This window comes from Ambystoma mexicanum, chromosome 12, assembly GCF_040938575.1.
Source record: "Ambystoma mexicanum isolate Mex_15411 chromosome 12, UKY_AmexF1_1, whole genome shotgun sequence".
Taxonomy (NCBI): Eukaryota; Metazoa; Chordata; class Amphibia; order Caudata; family Ambystomatidae; genus Ambystoma; species Ambystoma mexicanum.
In genome coordinates this window covers 919576122-919593050 of record NC_090936.1, presented here as the reverse complement: position 1 = coordinate 919593050, position 16929 = coordinate 919576122, and the positions used below count along the sequence as shown (strand labels likewise).

The window sequence follows — 16929 nt, the reverse complement described above, 5'->3', positions numbered from 1 at the left end:
TTTGCCAGCACTGCCGTGAGTATCTTACTATCTTGGTTAAGCATGGATAGCGGTCGATATGACCCGCAGTCCATGCGTGGTTTTTTAGGCTTAAGAAGAGGGATAATGATCCCTTCCCTCAGGGACTTCGGCAGTATCCCCCTATCAAAAGCTTCATTTAGCATAGCTAATAGTGGGGGGAGCACCTCTGTCTTGTATGTTTTGTATAACTCGCTAGGGAGTCCATCCGCCCCTGGATCCTTACTAGTAGGTAAAAGCTTGATTACTACTTCTAGTTCCTCCACCGTAATTGGTACCTCCAGGGCCTCTCTCTGCAATCCCTAATTTGGGAAGGCCAATATCCACCATTGTTTCAATCACCTTCTATCCGTCACCCTCCTCAACCTCCCTATAAAGTTGCTGATAAAACTCCAAAAAGCTCCTTTTAACCCCTTTTTGGGTGTCCAGTATTTGTCAGTTCATTCCCCGTACAGATCTAATTCTTTGCCTGGGTGTCTCACTCTTATATAGCCAGGCTAGTAGCCTGCCCGGCTTGTCTCCCCCTGCATGCTGTCATTCCACGCTTTTTTTATAGCTCAAGTTGCATAACCTCTCCCGATACTCCCTACAATCCTGTTGCAACTGTCTTATTGTTCCAGCCTCCTCAGGGGAATGCTCGCTCTTTTGCATAATTGCCTCTAGTTTCTTCTCTGCTTCATGTAGCTCATGTGCTATTCCCCCCTGCAGACCTTTGGATTTGGATTTTGCTGCTCCTCTTACCACCTCCTTAAATGCCTCCCATACTATGCCGGCCGAGTCTACACTCTCTGTGTTATGTTCAAAGTACTCCACAATTTCCTTTCTTATATCCTCCCTAAATATTGTATCTTTCAAAGCTTTGGCCCTGAGTTTTCCTGTCGGAATCCGTGCCCTGGGTAGCGAATATTGCCGTGTTATATTATCGGAGGCAAGTGGTCAGAGAGGACTCTCGCTTTGTATTACGACCGCACTAATTCCTCCGTCAACTCCGGTGCAGCAAATATGTATTCCAACCTCGTATACAGGTTATGTGGGGCGGAATAGTGGAATAGTGCCTATTCTGCGGGTGGTGCATCCTCCACACGTCTACCAGATTAAAATCTCTCGATTGGATCTTTAGGGATTTACCTGCCACGGTAGGCTTGTCCACCTTCATGTCTGATCTATCTAACTTGGGGTCCAGCGTACAATGAAAGTCTCCTCCCCATATAACTGTCCCTCATGCATGGACTGATCTTATTGTATAAGGTCCTGAAGTAGCCTGTGGCATCTTGATTTGGGGTATACATGTTGATTATGCTCAGTTCCCTATGTTCCACTAATCCCCTTATTAGTACCATCCTCTCATCTGGCTCTATGGTAGACTAACAGTTTAAAGGGGACATGCGGTGCTATCCATGTAAAAACCCCTCTGGCGTATGCCGAATATGCTAACCCTATGGTGGTCCCTCTCCATTTCCTGTTTCTCTTTTGTTAAGTGAGTCTCCTGCAATAAGGCGATGTCGATTCGCTGTCTCTTCAAGTACATCATGACCTTTATTCCTTTTTAAATAGCTATTGAGCCCCCTGACATTCCATGTCGCTGTCTTGCGATCCCCATCCTATCCGTATCCTGTTCCGCCCCTCACCCCCTTCTGCAGTGATGTATAGGTGTAAACTTGCTCCATAACTGTTAACACCCCTTCAAACTCCCCACCTCCCTTTCCGACTCCCAGGCCCTCCGTCCCCAACTGTTGTCCAGCTCCATCCGTGGATCTCAGGCTACCCTGCATCTAGTCCTTTTGTGGCCTGCGTCGGTACTTGGATCACAGCAGGAGGATACCACACTATTGGTATCCCAAATACACAAACTTCTAGGGGTAGGAGTGCTCTGCTCCCGCATCTCCAGCCGGAATGCTACATTATATTACACACACTTTTATTTCACGTCCCCTTGCATATGGCATTTATCACATATTAAGTACATGCAGGGGTCAATATTCTCAATGGGTTCCTCTGGGTATTAGAGCTGGCCCTTAACCAAGTCAATATCGGGGCTGCTCACATGGCATCGGCCAAGTCTATCAATGGTATAACGTCGGTTCACTTATCTTATCCACTTGGTCTCAGCCCTCTGCATCTCCCGGGCATCCCTATGCGTCCAGCCAGCTTGCAACTTCCTCAGGTGTCGAAAAAAAAAAGTGCCTTGCCCCTGTGCATTGCTTTCAGTTTCGCTGGGTATGAAAGCATGTATTTAAAGCCGTTTTTTAACAGCTACATAGTGCAGTCATTGTCTGTGTACCAGCATGGTGTAGTCCGGGTACGCTGTGACGGTCACTGATGCTCTGCTTATCGTCCCCCCCTTTCGGAAATGTTCTAAGATTTTTTCTCTGTCTCTATAGTTCAGTATCTTACCTATGATTGCACGAGGCGGGACCCCCAGTTGGGGCCTTCTCAGCTGGGCCCTGTGCGCCCTTTCGACTGTGAACACCTGAGTGAGCACGCCCGCTCCTATCTCCTGTAGTAGCATGTTCTCTTCTCTTTGTCGGGTCTGTGCCTTCTTCTCCTTCCAGTAGACCCACCACCCGTATGTTGTTGCATCGTGCCTGCCCCTCCGCCTCTTCTGCTTGGCTTTCCAGATTGCGCACTTGTTGCTGTAATATATGAACCTCCTCGGCATTGGCCGTGCCAACGTCTGCGTTAGTCGTCACCTTGCTCTCCATGCCGCTTGTGTGCTCTGCTAGCGTTCTTACATCCTGCCTTAAGAGGTTTATGTCCACACTGACCGCATCTATTTTGAATTCTAGAGCGGTTTTCAGTTCCGCCATGGCTGAGTCGATTTTACTCTCCCATGAAGCTTTAAGCTCAGCTACGGCCTCTAATATCTGATGATCATCACACTGTGGGGCGGGTATCTCTCATGCATCTCCTTTTGCCTGTGTAGACACATCCGGTGACTGTGGTGGTTTGGTGAAAATATCCATCGTAGGTTGCTTTACCTTGACTTTGTTAGTTTTGGACACCATCTCCCTCGTCGTTTCGGTAGCCTCCTCAGTGCTGTATTACCTTGATGCTACCCAAGCCCCGTCTCTCTCCTGTCTGGAAGCTTCTTGTGTCCATTATGTCTGTCCTGCGCAGGCTGGCAGTTGAACGTGTGTTCGTCTGCACCTTTGTGACGTCCGCACTCTAGTTTAAGGAGTTCATGCGCTGGTTATGGGTGTGTGAGCCATGCGCACGTCCATCAACGTGTTGCTGCATGAGGCATCATTGTTAAGACAGATTTCTGAACTCTGTCCTGGTGGCGCAGAAGTTCAGAAGGCCAACCTAATTACTTGGAACAGGGTAACCTCTGGACGAGCCAGACCAATCAAGGTAGCGATCGCGGCGGTCAAGAGTAGGTCTCAAGAGGGGTGAGGGTGACTGAAAGCCCGCAATGAGCACACAAAGCAAGATCACTTACAAACTACTCCAAACAGTTGTTATATTAAAAATATATACACATTTATTTCAAGGCCTTTAAAACAATGACCGTAGTGAGAAAATCACAATATAACGATAGTAAACCAACACATACCATATCAACACAATATATATACAAATACGACAGTCTCAAGCGTTAGATGCACGAAATGGGTAGTCCACCTAAAAGGGAAGGAAGACAGGCAGTGCGAAATAATGCTTAGACCCAGTTCGCCTTCAGAGGCACCTAACTAGATGGAAGTCCGAGCCCTGCGAAGAGTGGAGCCTTGTGCTCAAAAGTACCTGCACGCGCTGGTGCCAACGGGCAAAAGGAGAAGCTCTTCGAGGGAAATCAGGCAGTTCAGTTTAGTGCACAAAAGAAGAACAAGTTCCGCGACTCAAGCGCAGCCTCCACAGTGGGCAGAAGCAGAGCGCGAGTACGGAAAAGGGTGCTGTTTGACACAGCGGGGAAAAGCAATGGGCTCCTGCAGGAGGGCGACCAGATCCTAGCTATGCTACTCACCGGTCCCCGATGCAAGCAGACCCAGGCTTCTCCACGTCAGTTTCAGCAGCTGGCAGGTTCAGAAGAGCAGGGAACGCCTCGTCGTCGTGTTGAGTAAAAAGACGTCCCAATCGAAGAAACCCGCACAGTTTGTTACCACAGCAGGGCAACGGAGCGGCCGTGTGTATCTGAGCCAAATGTACACTACTCACTTCAGACCTGGGAACGGCAAGTGTACGAAGCGTGTGAGAGTGTCAAGAACTCGAAATACTACACAACCTGGCGGCGGTTACAGAGCAAGACTCCCGTGTAAGATGGTCAGTCAGCTGGCTGGCCCAGAGACGCTTCCGAAGGCTTACTGGCAGGAGATGGTGAAGATGCCGAGAATAGCTGTTCCCGCTATTCCAAGGGTCGAAGTACCAGTACAGGCCTTCTGGTTCGATCAAAGGTGAAAAGGGTTTCACAAGACGACAGCAGTGCAGAGGAGAAGTCCTTCAGCGGGTCACCAGTGATTCCTCGGTTCAGCCTCTTGGTTGCAGGATACTTGGCTCCTGTATTCCTTTGTTCGTGAGAACTCAGATCATCGACCTGGTAGTGGTGTTTCCAGCCCCCTCTTATCCACGTTTCCCTTCGCGCAAAAACGGAGGGGACCCAATGGGAGATCCGCTCATCAACACTCACACCATTCGTGGACCAATCACGGACCACGGTGGTCCCAGGCATTCACACCACCCTAGACTCTCTGGCACCCAGGATGTGTATTAGGACCAGACATCCCAGCCCACATCCTGGCGGCACACACAAGACATGTAGAAGCCCGCGAAAGCATCCGTGTTTCGCGGGAAAGTACATGCCCAAATAAGGAAGGCCCCGGGTCGGCTCGACCTGGGGAAGGTGAAGGGAGCAAGACGGTCAGCGGACAGGACAAAGGAGCCTTGTGGTCTGGCCATTTTGGGAGCCAGGCCACCATTTTGGGTTAAGCGTGGAAAACGCGCTTAGAACGCCAAAAGGAGCTTAAAACACAAGAAACGATCGCTGCCACCATTCCTGTCCCTGAATCACTTGCACCGATCAGATACAATCCTAAACGAGTATCTAGGGCCTGTAGAAGGCTAGAGACCCAAGAGAGCTGTAACTTAGCTTACAGTGCCCTCGTGTGTCATGTTGCACGAAAGCCGCAACATGATAAAAGAAACTACGGGAAACAGCGTTCCCCGGTACTGACTGTCTTAAGGGCATGTCAGTTTCCCCGTAAGAAAGGAGCGAAAGCCCAGAGGAGTGCGGCAGAAGGCTGCACTTCTCTGGCAAAGTCAAAAACAAGGTGAAAAACAACAGCAAAAAGTTTAGGGGTTGCCACATGGAAGGAAAATTAACTACAATTACGAAATCTTTCCTAACAATCATGCACTAATGTTTTGTCCTCCAAGTGCTGCGACCGACCCCCCTGGGTGTATGTTCTTACACGGAACTCCGAGCACAGCACCTCACCTAGCCATTCGTGGCCGGAGCGCCTATCTTTAATTTATGGCTGACCTTATCTGCTCATTTATGGTACATACTTCATATAATGTTACTGTCGTCAGCCTCCTGTTGGTGTGCTTTGCAGGGTTGTCCACTTTGCGGTGGCATTCATATAGTGTTCTCAAGTCCCATCGCCAGGCCTTGCTTGTTTGGGTCTGAGTTGCGCAGTGTCTCACACAGCGCCACAACACATACAACAATATGCCTTTGCTGCTCCTCAGGCACCCCTGTTGCGACTTTTGGCATCCGTTTCTATCCGTGCGCAATAAGGTGGACTCCTCTGCCCCCTCTTTATAGTACCCCTGCATGTGCAGTGACGTGTGGGCTATGTCTCTTCTGTCCAGAGCGGTTCATCCTGTGTCGTGCTTGGGTATTGTGCAGATTCCTCACCAGGCCTCAAGTTCACCCGTCGTCACATTGGCAGTGTTCTGCTCTGTTTTTATCACACCCATTCTGGGCATTGTAGCATCTCACGGCCGTCCCAGGGCACTCAGCCACTGATTGGATCAAACCCACATTGGTCTGTCTAGCTCCGTGTCTCCAGCGATAGTGCTTTGCTTGCCTGCTGTTACGTGCCTCCGCTTCACCAGTGAATCCTCAAGTAGCTGGTAGCATCTATCATATCCGGAGCGTGCCACAATCCTTCCCCACAACGTGTCTGACCCGCAGGCTGATGTCTCTTGTGATATAGACACACTCTGCCTTATCCCCAATGTGATTACGTTTTCAGGTGCTGCAATGCGGTGCGCTCCAGCCAACGCTTGTAGCCAGTGTCAGGATTACATTTCGTTGCTTCCTAGCAGCCTTTGAGGAGTGCTTTCGTTCCGTTTCTCCGAAGTGCTGCTTAATCCCAGCTGAGACAGGGGCAGGCGAACAGTGGACAAATGCTGTACTGCTTGCCTAGAGGGTGAAATACACAACCCAGCTCTCGTCCGTATTGCTGAGGTGAAGGTGATCACCTGCCAGATCCAAGTCAGGAGTGCGCTGGGAGCCCAAATCTCCACTGCGCGATAAACAGTAATGGGTTACAGGGTACTCCCGGGAGCACTCGTGCTGTGATTCAATGAAAACTAGATGGAAGTCACAACGAGGTTCATGCAGTGAGCGCGTATGCCTATGTGCCGTGATATATCACAATGTAGCAGCTGAGCCCGTGTTCTCCGCTTCTTTTGTATGCTTTCCCATGTCATTGAACTCCGCAGCGTCCCATTGTTACACTCCTGCTAACCTCTGTCTCTGCGCCGGGTCTGCTTTGCTCGGAAGACCGAGCTTCACATTATTCCATCTGCTCCCTGCCGATCAGCCGCATTATTTGTTCTACCATGTCGGCTTCGCTTGCAACCCTGCGGTTGCCACACTCTTTCGATCTTCCCTTGTAGGATCGGCTTTGCTGTACATGCAGGCGAATCCTTCTGTTATATCACCAGCGCCGCACTATTCAGCCCTTCTCATTGTTCTCCGAAAGACGCCATTTTGTGACTTAGGTCCCAGGGTGTGCTCCAACTTCACTGCCTCCGCACTCTCTCCCTCTTGCACGATTCGAGTCGGACCTTGCACTATTGCATGCCTGCAACTTCATAGTGCTGTAGCTATAAATCCACGTTTCTTGATTGGCTTTAGAGAACCTATTTTCGACGGATCATCTCTGGATCAGCAGGAGTACACAGAATGCACGTCCTAGTCCGTGGCCATGTAGCCACGTTCCACGCATCTTTATATATAAAGCTGAATGTATGTATCTGTGTGTGTATGTTTGTTCGGCTATACAAATCCACACCGGTGAACCCACTGCTACAGAATTTTGCATGGATTCTTCATTTGTCTAGGGCAAGATTGTAGTCTGTTGGGATACAAATAACACCCTTGATTACTGATGACCCCATTCACTACAGTGGGTACTAGAAAGGGGCAACATTTGGAAAAGTGTCTGAAGCAAAATGTTCAATGTGTTGGTTATTCCTTTGAAATGTATTACTACTCTAAACAGTTCGAAAGTGTTTATTAAAGCATTTTTAAAGGGAATTAAAAAAATATCACACCACTCCAAATATGGTAAATGGCAAGGTTACACTTTACTTAAGTTCATTCAGTGCCGCACAAAAAACGAACATCACTTGGAAAAGCTCCATCTGATGCAAAGCGAAAATCAAAATCAAGAGCCTCTGAAACACAGCAACAAAAAGCAGCATGACTTGCCGACCAGAGGACAAGAACAACTTTCTCCAGGGCAAATGAGATGCCAGAGCAAACTTAAACTAGACTTGCTGACATGAGGACAAGAGCAACATCCTCCAGGGCACATGAGACACCACTCGATCAGGACACAGGCAACATTGTGTACCCCAGCTAGTTCCTTATACATTTATTTGACTTTAGTTGAACTTTGGGTGTGTAACACACAACAATATGTTTATGTTGTAGATGTAATCTTTGACTAATTTCCCACCCTGGTGAAGAACTCTTATACCACAAAGAACGCTGGGCTACTAAACAACTTAGGCTATGGCAACCGAAACTTCCTTGCATGCTGCTTCCCTTTATAGCACAAGAAAGCACCACCTCATCTACAAACCACCTCACAGGAGTCATTTACATTGCTGACATCTACAACTTACTCTCTTCTGCTACCTTAGTACACACTAATAATTTATTTCTCAGCGATTCTAACGTAGTCTCATTCTGACATCACTGAAAGCATTCTTTTCTCACTGACCGGATCCATGGACCTCAAGCAAATTCTGCTCTCCCTCACACACAGCAAAGGCAACACTCTAGACCTAGTGTTTACATCATCCTCCCTCATCACGTCCGCAAACCTATCCCACTTGACTGGTCTGACCACACCGTCATCCCACTATCAATCACCCAGTCGACTACGGCCACAACGATCAGGCTAAAGGCTCCCCGTCACTCAGCGCTGCTCATTCAAAACCTTCCTGGTCAATGAGCTAGAATCAAACTTCGAATGGATTGTGTCCTCCTACGTAGTCTTCGAGGTCATCGATAGTGTACTCGACGTAACCTTTTTCGGTTAGGTCGTCGACCCCTTATACTTGACAGCCTTCGATGGAGGCCTCGAAGATGTTTTCGTCGAGGCCTTCAATGACGTATCGAAGTCTAAGGTCCTTTTCTTAAGGTCTGCCTCCTGTTTATGCACTGGAAGGCTTTTCTTTTTAGGTGTTTGGGAAGAATCCCTGGAAGACACCCTCGACAATTTCTTGTCGGACTTTCTAGGCATTTTTTTTGTGCGTAGAGGCATGGTCTTCATCAGAAATATTTGAGGGCGTCTGGGCCGCATTCTCAAAACTTTTCATCATCGATGCTTTAAACGCTTCCCACTTTCTAGGGGAGTCCTGCTTTGTTGGACATGTAATAACTTCCTCCGATGTAGTCGAGGAAGAGGAAGAGGGAGAACGGTGTCGTCTTTTCTTCGCTTTTTTGGACGAAGAAGATGACTTTCTCGATCTACTCCTTGACCTGGATTTTTTATGCCGTTTTGCCAATGACTCAGCTGAGTCTTTCTTCCCTTTCGAAGAAAACTTCGAGGATTCCTCCCCCACCGCCAGTTTGCCTCTTCTTTCTTTCAAGGCCTTATGGGTCATTGACTGACAAGAACCGCAGTCGTCGATTCGATGTTCAGAACCGAGGCACCAGAGGCAATTACGATGAGTGTCGGTCAGCGACATTTTTCTCCCACACCTTTGTCATTTTTTAAAACCAGTTTTCGGTGTGGACGGGTTCGAAGAAGACGACATAATTCGTTATAACTGAAGTGCCGTTTTATCTCGATCCGAAACGAAGCTAACGGAAAAACAGAACTGGGGCCAACGGGCATGCTCGAGGCATTTATACAGAGGATGACATCGGTGCTCGACGGATGCCGCCGAGGGACTTCGACGCCGCGGCCTCGAGAGGAGCGCCCTATGGTGGAGAGAAGAAAAATGTTTTCCGAAGCAGCAAAGCTGAAGGTAAGGATATATCTAAGATGAGGAATACGTGGGAGGAACATCCAATCAATAGAACATTACAGTTGGTAAGTAACTTGTTCTTCTCAGACTTCCCCCACCACAGTAAATGCCTCAGTCCTCCAGTTATTCAACAACTCTGCTATCAAACTGGTGGACATTCATGCCCCACCCCTAAAAATCAGGCACGCGAAGACCAACCCATTCGATCTCGGGTACACTGCTGAGCTCGCATTCCAAAAAACTCTGTCAGAGCCCTAGAGAAATGATGGTGCAAAAATCATTGGATTCAGTTTACAGAGGCCAATGTTGCTTACTACTCCACCACCATCGTGGCATCCTCTAACAAGAGAAAAGCCCTCTTTGAAGTAGTAAAGTATTGTACCAAACCCTCACCCAACCCTGAGGTGCCAGCAACTCAGGAAATGTGTGATCGAAATCAACAACTTTCTTATCTGAAAAAATAGATAAAATCAGTCATATTGAATCAACCCCCCACAGCATTAGACTCCCCTTCACCCCAGAATGCACACTGCCCCTCTGGAATTAGTTATCTTCTATTTTTCCCGGACCTCTTAAAAATAATCGCCTCCCTTAGGCCTACTTTCTGTTCTGACAATATCATCCCTGGCTCATCAATAAACACTTGATGGGCTTTGCGCTCAATGCACTTCTCAGCCACATGAATGCCTCTCTCACAGAAGGGTCATTCCCAGATGCCCTAAAAAACTGGTCTCATGCGACCTCTTCTGAAAAATCCAGCACTAGAACCGGATGACCTGGCCAACTACCAGCCCATTACAAACCGTCTGTTTATTGGCAAAACTTTAGAAAATATAGTTGCTACACAACTACTCGCCAGAATCGAACAGCTACACCTACTAAATGACTATCAGTCAGGGTTCCCCCCAAGTGTAATATCGAGACAGTCACCGTCTGATGGTAGATGATGCCTTCCAAATCATGGATAAGTGCGACACATGTCTCCTTGCCCTCTTTGACCTCTTGGCTGCATTCAACACTGTCAACCACTGCATTCTCCTCTCCCTCCACGCTGAAAGTATGGGAACTGCCCTGAACTGGTTTACCTCCTATCTCTCGGGCAGACACCAGACCGTGCAGATGAACATGTTGATTTCTAACCGACTCTGACTCCTGCAGAGTCCCCCAAAGGTCAATCATATCACCAGTCCTTTTTAACCTTTACATGAGGCCTCTGGGCACACTCCTCAAAGATCCCAACATAGCCATCACCAATACGCAGATGATACTAAAGTGCACATGAGAATAGAAAGCACACAGGACATCAGTCATCTCCGCAATTACCTAGCCATCATCCAGTTCTGGATGTCGACTGCCTACCTCAAACTTAACCCATCCAAGACTGAATTGTCATCATCAGTCTCCCAACTAAAAACAACTTCTCCAGCGATGGCTCAATGATATGCGCCTACAAACATCTGCTCAGTAACTCCTGATTCAGTAAAATCCTTAGGCTTCACCATTGACAGGAGCCTGTCCTTCCAGAAACTCATAGCCAAGAAAGCTCAATTGGCCTGTCTCCAAATCTCCAGCCTACGCAACATCAAACCCTTCATCCAACTTCAGGACTTCCGGACCGTAGTGCAGGCACTTATGGTCACACACATCGATTGGTGAAATGCCCTCCTAACACTTGGCTCCCCTAAAAGCAGTTCATCACGCTGCAGCACGTGTTATTATGGGTGTGTGGAAATGTGACCGAATCCACCCCTGTTCTATGTGAACTACTTTGGCTTTCTCATCAGGCCAGGATACTGTTAAAGACTGCATGTATAATCTACAAAGCATTCACAAGTACCTGACAGCCAAGCTCCACATATCTGGTGGCCCAGGGCCCTCGCGCAGCAAATCAACAAGCCGGCTCGAATCACAAATAGTCTGCAAAGAGAGGACTTGCAAACAATTCTTCTCTTGTCACGCACCCACATTGTTGAACTCGTCTCTGAATGCTTCCACAATTATCCAATTTCACAAATCTCTAAAAACGTGGCTTTTCCAAAGAAACCTGACCATGGTCTAATCCCAATAGACGCATATACCGATCTACTGATAGCAACTCACAGTGCTGCACTACTGTAAAAAGATGCCAGCCCAACCCCTGACTGCCTACACCCTGTGCAGCATTTAGCTGCTCTCAGGCATGGTCTGTGTTAGGCAGAAACCTGTGCAGTTCCCTTAGGGACCACTGCAAAAGGCTTAAGACTGCAGGTGTTGGCAGTAAACCCAATTGGTAGCAGTCTGTACCACCCAGATTTACCTGGTAGCTGTGGCTGAGCAGCCAGACTTCTCTCAATAAGAGTTAGACAGTATATAGAGTATACAAGATAGGTACCAAAATACAGTAGCACAAGCAAACACTGACCAGAGCTTGGGTATAAAAGTATATAATTATTTATTTAAAAACACACCTTGCAATATACACTAACACTAATATTGCAAGCAAGTTCAAAACAGTCACTATTAATATATATACAGCCCTGATCACTTATTGAACAAGTCTTAGTTAAAACACCACTTATTTTCAGACAAAGGTGAGCGCTTAACCTAAGATGGCACTCCAATAAGTTAATTAAAAAGGGAGGGAAAAAGGCAGAATTAGGAACATTCACAATACCAACACTTTAGGAGAACCAGAGCAAGTCAGAAAAGGCAGAGTCTACTGAGGAGCAAGAAAGTCATAGGCCAGGCCCACTCTTGAAGAGAGCAAGGCGGAATGTGTCCAAGATCACACAGTTGAATAGTACTTTTAAAGAGTCGTTGCAAAGAGTTCAAAAAGGGTTGGCTCAAGTTAGGAAAAGTTAGTTAGTAGGTCGCAGGTCACCCCAGGATAGAAAGTCAAGGATTTACGGGACACCTTGAAAAGTCTGTTGCAAGGGAGACCAGGCGGGACTCAGTTCCTGAATGGTGAGAAAACTCCAGCAGGGGCAGTTGTTCCTGGCAGCGGGTGCAAGTCGGTGCTTCGTCCAGGAGAAGAGGAGATCTCGACGTGGAGGAAAGCTGGAGGTCGTTGCACTGCCAGGGAAGAAACCAGCCGCAGAGTTTCCCGGTTAAAAGGTACTACCCTTTTATCCGCGGTAGTGGTGAAGCGTGGCTATCCGGCCGCCGGGATGCTTGGCACGGGCGATTTGACCATGGGACGATCCAGGAAGGCGAAAAAGAGGGCAAACTGGTTATCCCCACCAGCTCAGAGGAAGAAGACTCTCCGGGATGAAGATCTTCTCTGTCGTTGGGAAGTGGTGAGACGGTTCAGCAGGGCTCCACCGGTGGTGTTGTCGTTGCAGGTCGGCTCAGCTTCTCCCTCTTCGATTCTTTGGTCCTGTGCCGACTTCTGAAGTTCCAGTCCCCAAAGCCCTGCTTTTATGCAGAAAACCCCCAGGGCGGCTCACCATTGGGCCAATCACACAAGAGTGCGACTTGAGTTGCCGAGGCAACTCAGTCCAGGGTGTCTAAACCCCCCTCCCACACATCCTGTAGACCCAGACAGAGTGGCACCACTTTTGGAGGCTTCTGTGGAGAAGCCCACCAAAAAGTGGAACAAAGGGCTCGACTTGGGTTTGAGTTACAGAGGCCAACACAAACGCCATTTTAAAACCGAGTCCTGGCAAGAAGATCCAACCGGGGAATAAATATTAAATAAATAACCCGGCGGTATCTTTAACATTGCACCAAAAAGTGGTGCGTTTAAAATGAATGGGAAAATCCCATGGGAAATATTCCGGTGGAATATTTCGCGTGGTAACCACTGCCACCAGCCAGAAACTCGACGAGGGGTGACTGCACAGTGACCCCTCGAAAAACAGACCCAGGGGCAATCTAATTACCCCTACCAGTACTTCCACAATATGATGGTTTGTACTGGTTCTGTTCCCAATTTAAGACTAGTAAAGTCAATGGTGACTTTACATGCCCTGGGAGACAGTAGTCAGTCCCAGGGTATGGAGTCTATGTTTGGGGGTCACTATGACACCTCTGTGTTACTGCACTGAGGGTGCTGTGTAACACACTTACCAAAAACCACATGAAACCCTATGGAGTAAAAGACCCCATAGCCCATTAAACACATTATAAAGTCAAAGGATATCTCAAATCATGTCTAAGAGTGGGAGGAAAAGAGTCTCACTCTTAGCAGGAGAAAAAAATAAACCCCAAAAATCCAGCAAAGCTGCTGGGGGACTCACTAGGTTTGGGGAATTAGCCTTAACAGAGAATTCTCCCTAACAGTCTGCGCTTTAAACAATAATATTAAAATAAAATGTCTTGCAAAGCCTTACAATAAGAGGTCAAACGGGTTACTCCACAACCTTAGCCAGTAGAGCAATGGGTTTAGTTTTGCTTCATTCACAACTCCTTCCAGGCCCTACTGCAATCATAATGGAATATTTTTGATGTTTTCAGGTAAAGCAAATAATAGTTTTAAGATTTTGTTCTCTTTTATTTCTAAACTATCTAATAATTCAGTCTCCTCTTGTTGGACTCCATCAGTTGTTGCTGGTAAGATCTCCGGTTTGCAGATCTCCAAAGTTGGTCCACTGGCTTTACTGCCATATCTTTGAGAAAATCTACTGATTTCCCCCCCCCTACCCCACACACCCTCATTTTGCAAGGTTATGTGCAACTTTTTCCAATTGTGCCATCCATATACCTTTCTCACTGATGCGTTCCTCTAAATAATCATAGAATCTCAACCTCTGAATGGGGGATCCTCGTAAAATCTAATTTATGGACATCTTTTTCTTGTTTAACCATATTGGGTACTTTGCTTTTCAGTTAACATTGCAAGCGCTATATTATTACACAATCTGTCAAAGGTGCTTAGCACTACTTGTTGCTTTCCTTTGGGGTCTTGCTTATTAATACTGCGTCATCAGCAAAAGGTTTTCTGCAGGTCCTTTGCCAACCTATCAATATATAATGAGAACAGTTAGGAGGTCAAAGCACAGCCTTGTCTTACTCTGTGTCTTACTCTTCTGGATGCTGCACAGGGATCTGCACACTCAACTCTGATGCCCTAGCATACTGTGGCAAAATGATGTCTATATACATTGCAGATACCTTACAACAAATTTGTAGGGACGCTTTCTTCAAAGAGACGTTGCCAGAGTATGTGATGAGAAACTGTCTCAAAAGCTGCCTGCCTCCTTTACAGTGGGGTGTGCCTTGCCCGTCAGGCAGCTATGGTGGGCATCATTGCCCAGGTTAACCAAGAAGTATTGCCTGGATTCCCTACCTGATCACAATGGCTACTTTGGTTTTGTGGTACTTCAGAGTTTCCTGATGTAGGGTATAACATTTGTCTCTGCTCCACCATCTGGGTTCTGTAGTGCTTTGGGAAACATTCTGAGATGGGGACTCTGTAGGAAGAAGGAACCCATTAAAAGAACAAATTACTTACCATTCGTATGTTCTTTCTGACATATAACTCCTTTCTGCCACAGCTTCCTCATCGCCACTCCAACCTACCCCTCATCATGATTATCTTGTGGCAGTTCTCCTGTTCCTTTGCCTGTGAATAAGGGAAAAGTTAGCCGGAATTCAGGTCATAGAGTACAGCCGGCTCTATAGGTATGTAACCAAGAGGAAGCTTTAGATTAAAATAAAATGTCTGAAACAGAGAGTATTTTTTTGTTTGGGGATAAAAGTAGTACCCAATTCTTTATTAACAACTTTCTTAGTTTAACTTATGGGTTTAGATAAAGGATACGTCTTCAAGCTGTTACTTCTGAGATGGAGACTCTCCGAGTTCATTCTGTAATGTTCGAGGTAAGTTATTACTTTCTTTAATGTTCACAGGTTCACAAAGTTCGGTTTCTTTCGGCGTTCTCCCCTTCTCTCTATTTATTCACATTGTGGATCTTTTCAGTCTTTCACTATCCTGTTCTACAAATCGGCTTTTGCCTCTGTGCAGTTCTTTTGAAAGTTCGTTCCACTCTGTTTGGTTATTTTCTTTACTCAGTACGATTATATGCTTCTGGCCCTCTTTTGAAAGGGGGCTGTCCCCAACGACCTTTCTCCCTTAGTGTGTGAACATTTTCCGGCCAATAGTAATAGAGTGCAAACAGTCTGTAATCTGGACTGAAATATCTCCCTTCATCTAAGAGATGTCTGCCTTTAAAAGAAATCCACAACTATTCAGAAATGTCCTCTTATTTATATATAATCTGACTTCCTTTCCTTCCTCAACTGTCTGTATTTGTGCTCGTGGTCAGGTTGGGTCCTTCTCAGTCCTTAGGCCCCTCCCCTCTGCCTTAATCTTCGTTCGTATCTTCAGGGTCCTCTAGACACACACAGGTCGTGACGCTTCAGCGCTTTCCACAGTCACTCACTGTTACCTCAGCTGTTGGCCCCTTCTTCCTTCAGTGAATGCTTCGCATCGGCACCAAAACGAGCGTCTTCCCCGTGACACCGGGCGCGTCCTTCACCCGTCTGCTTCACACGTTCTCCCGTCAGGGAGCTTCACTGGGTCACATCCGCGGTATACTTCGTGGCTACTCACAGACTTCTCCTGTTATTCGGCGTTATCTCCGCTTAACAGTCTTCCGGCAGTTCACGGTCTCTCACTCCGTCTGCAGGTTGCTGGGCTGAAAGCGATCGCGCTCGCCCACGTCTTCTCCCTCATCCAAGTGCGGCGATCCGCTTTCCGATTCTAGCGACAACGTTCGCTTAATCTTTAATTATCATAAAACAGCTTATCTTTGCGCAACGGCGCCACTTTTATAACTTAATGGATTTCGCCTGTTCCTCCTCCCTAGTACGCCCAGCTGTAACCGTCGTCCTCGTTCTCCCCCGCACTCCTCTCCTAGCAACGACAGAAAAACATAGCACGGTCAACAATCCACTCCTTCCCAGTGATTGGTAATTATAGCTGTCAATTATCCCCTTCCAGCTGATAGCTATTCTTAACCCTTTGCTGCCGTGCGTATTCCAGTATTGTCAGAGCCAGTTTCTGATTGTGAATCCCTTGTGTCACCGATATGGGATTCATCACAAGGTACCACCCAAGATATTGTTTCCAGACTCATAGCTGCCAACAATGCTGAGCAGAGCCACAGTATGCCCCCAAGTGGCTGCCATCTGGAAGACTTTCCTAAAATGACAAATCAGTGGAAGATGGTTTTTGTCAATAAAATGTGTTCTTTATTGGGCTGTTGCTACTGTGATTTATCTTTTTGTAGATGCAGCATGTTGACTCTATTGATATTGGTATTTCCTATGGACATAAACAGTTCTGCCATTAATCTAGTCATAAGACCATTCTTATCTAATTTACATTTTCACAAATATTATCCCAACTTATAGTTATTACCTACTGTAAGGGTGCTGAAGGAGGAGACTGACCCACTTGTGGCGTGATGATTGCTATAAACATTTATTTGTTTAAGAAAATAAAGAGAAAACCTAACGTTCCATATTTCTAAGAGGGGTTTCCCTGCATCAACTAAAACA

The 16929-nt window shown here is 47.0% G+C and overlaps 1 protein-coding gene across 10 annotated transcripts in view; it reads left to right on the top strand.

Annotated features, from left to right (window-relative positions):
* Positions 1-16929, top strand: part of CAPS2 (calcyphosine 2) — a 1666464-nt gene that overhangs the window by 1540109 nt on the left and 109426 nt on the right. The window lies entirely within an intron of this gene.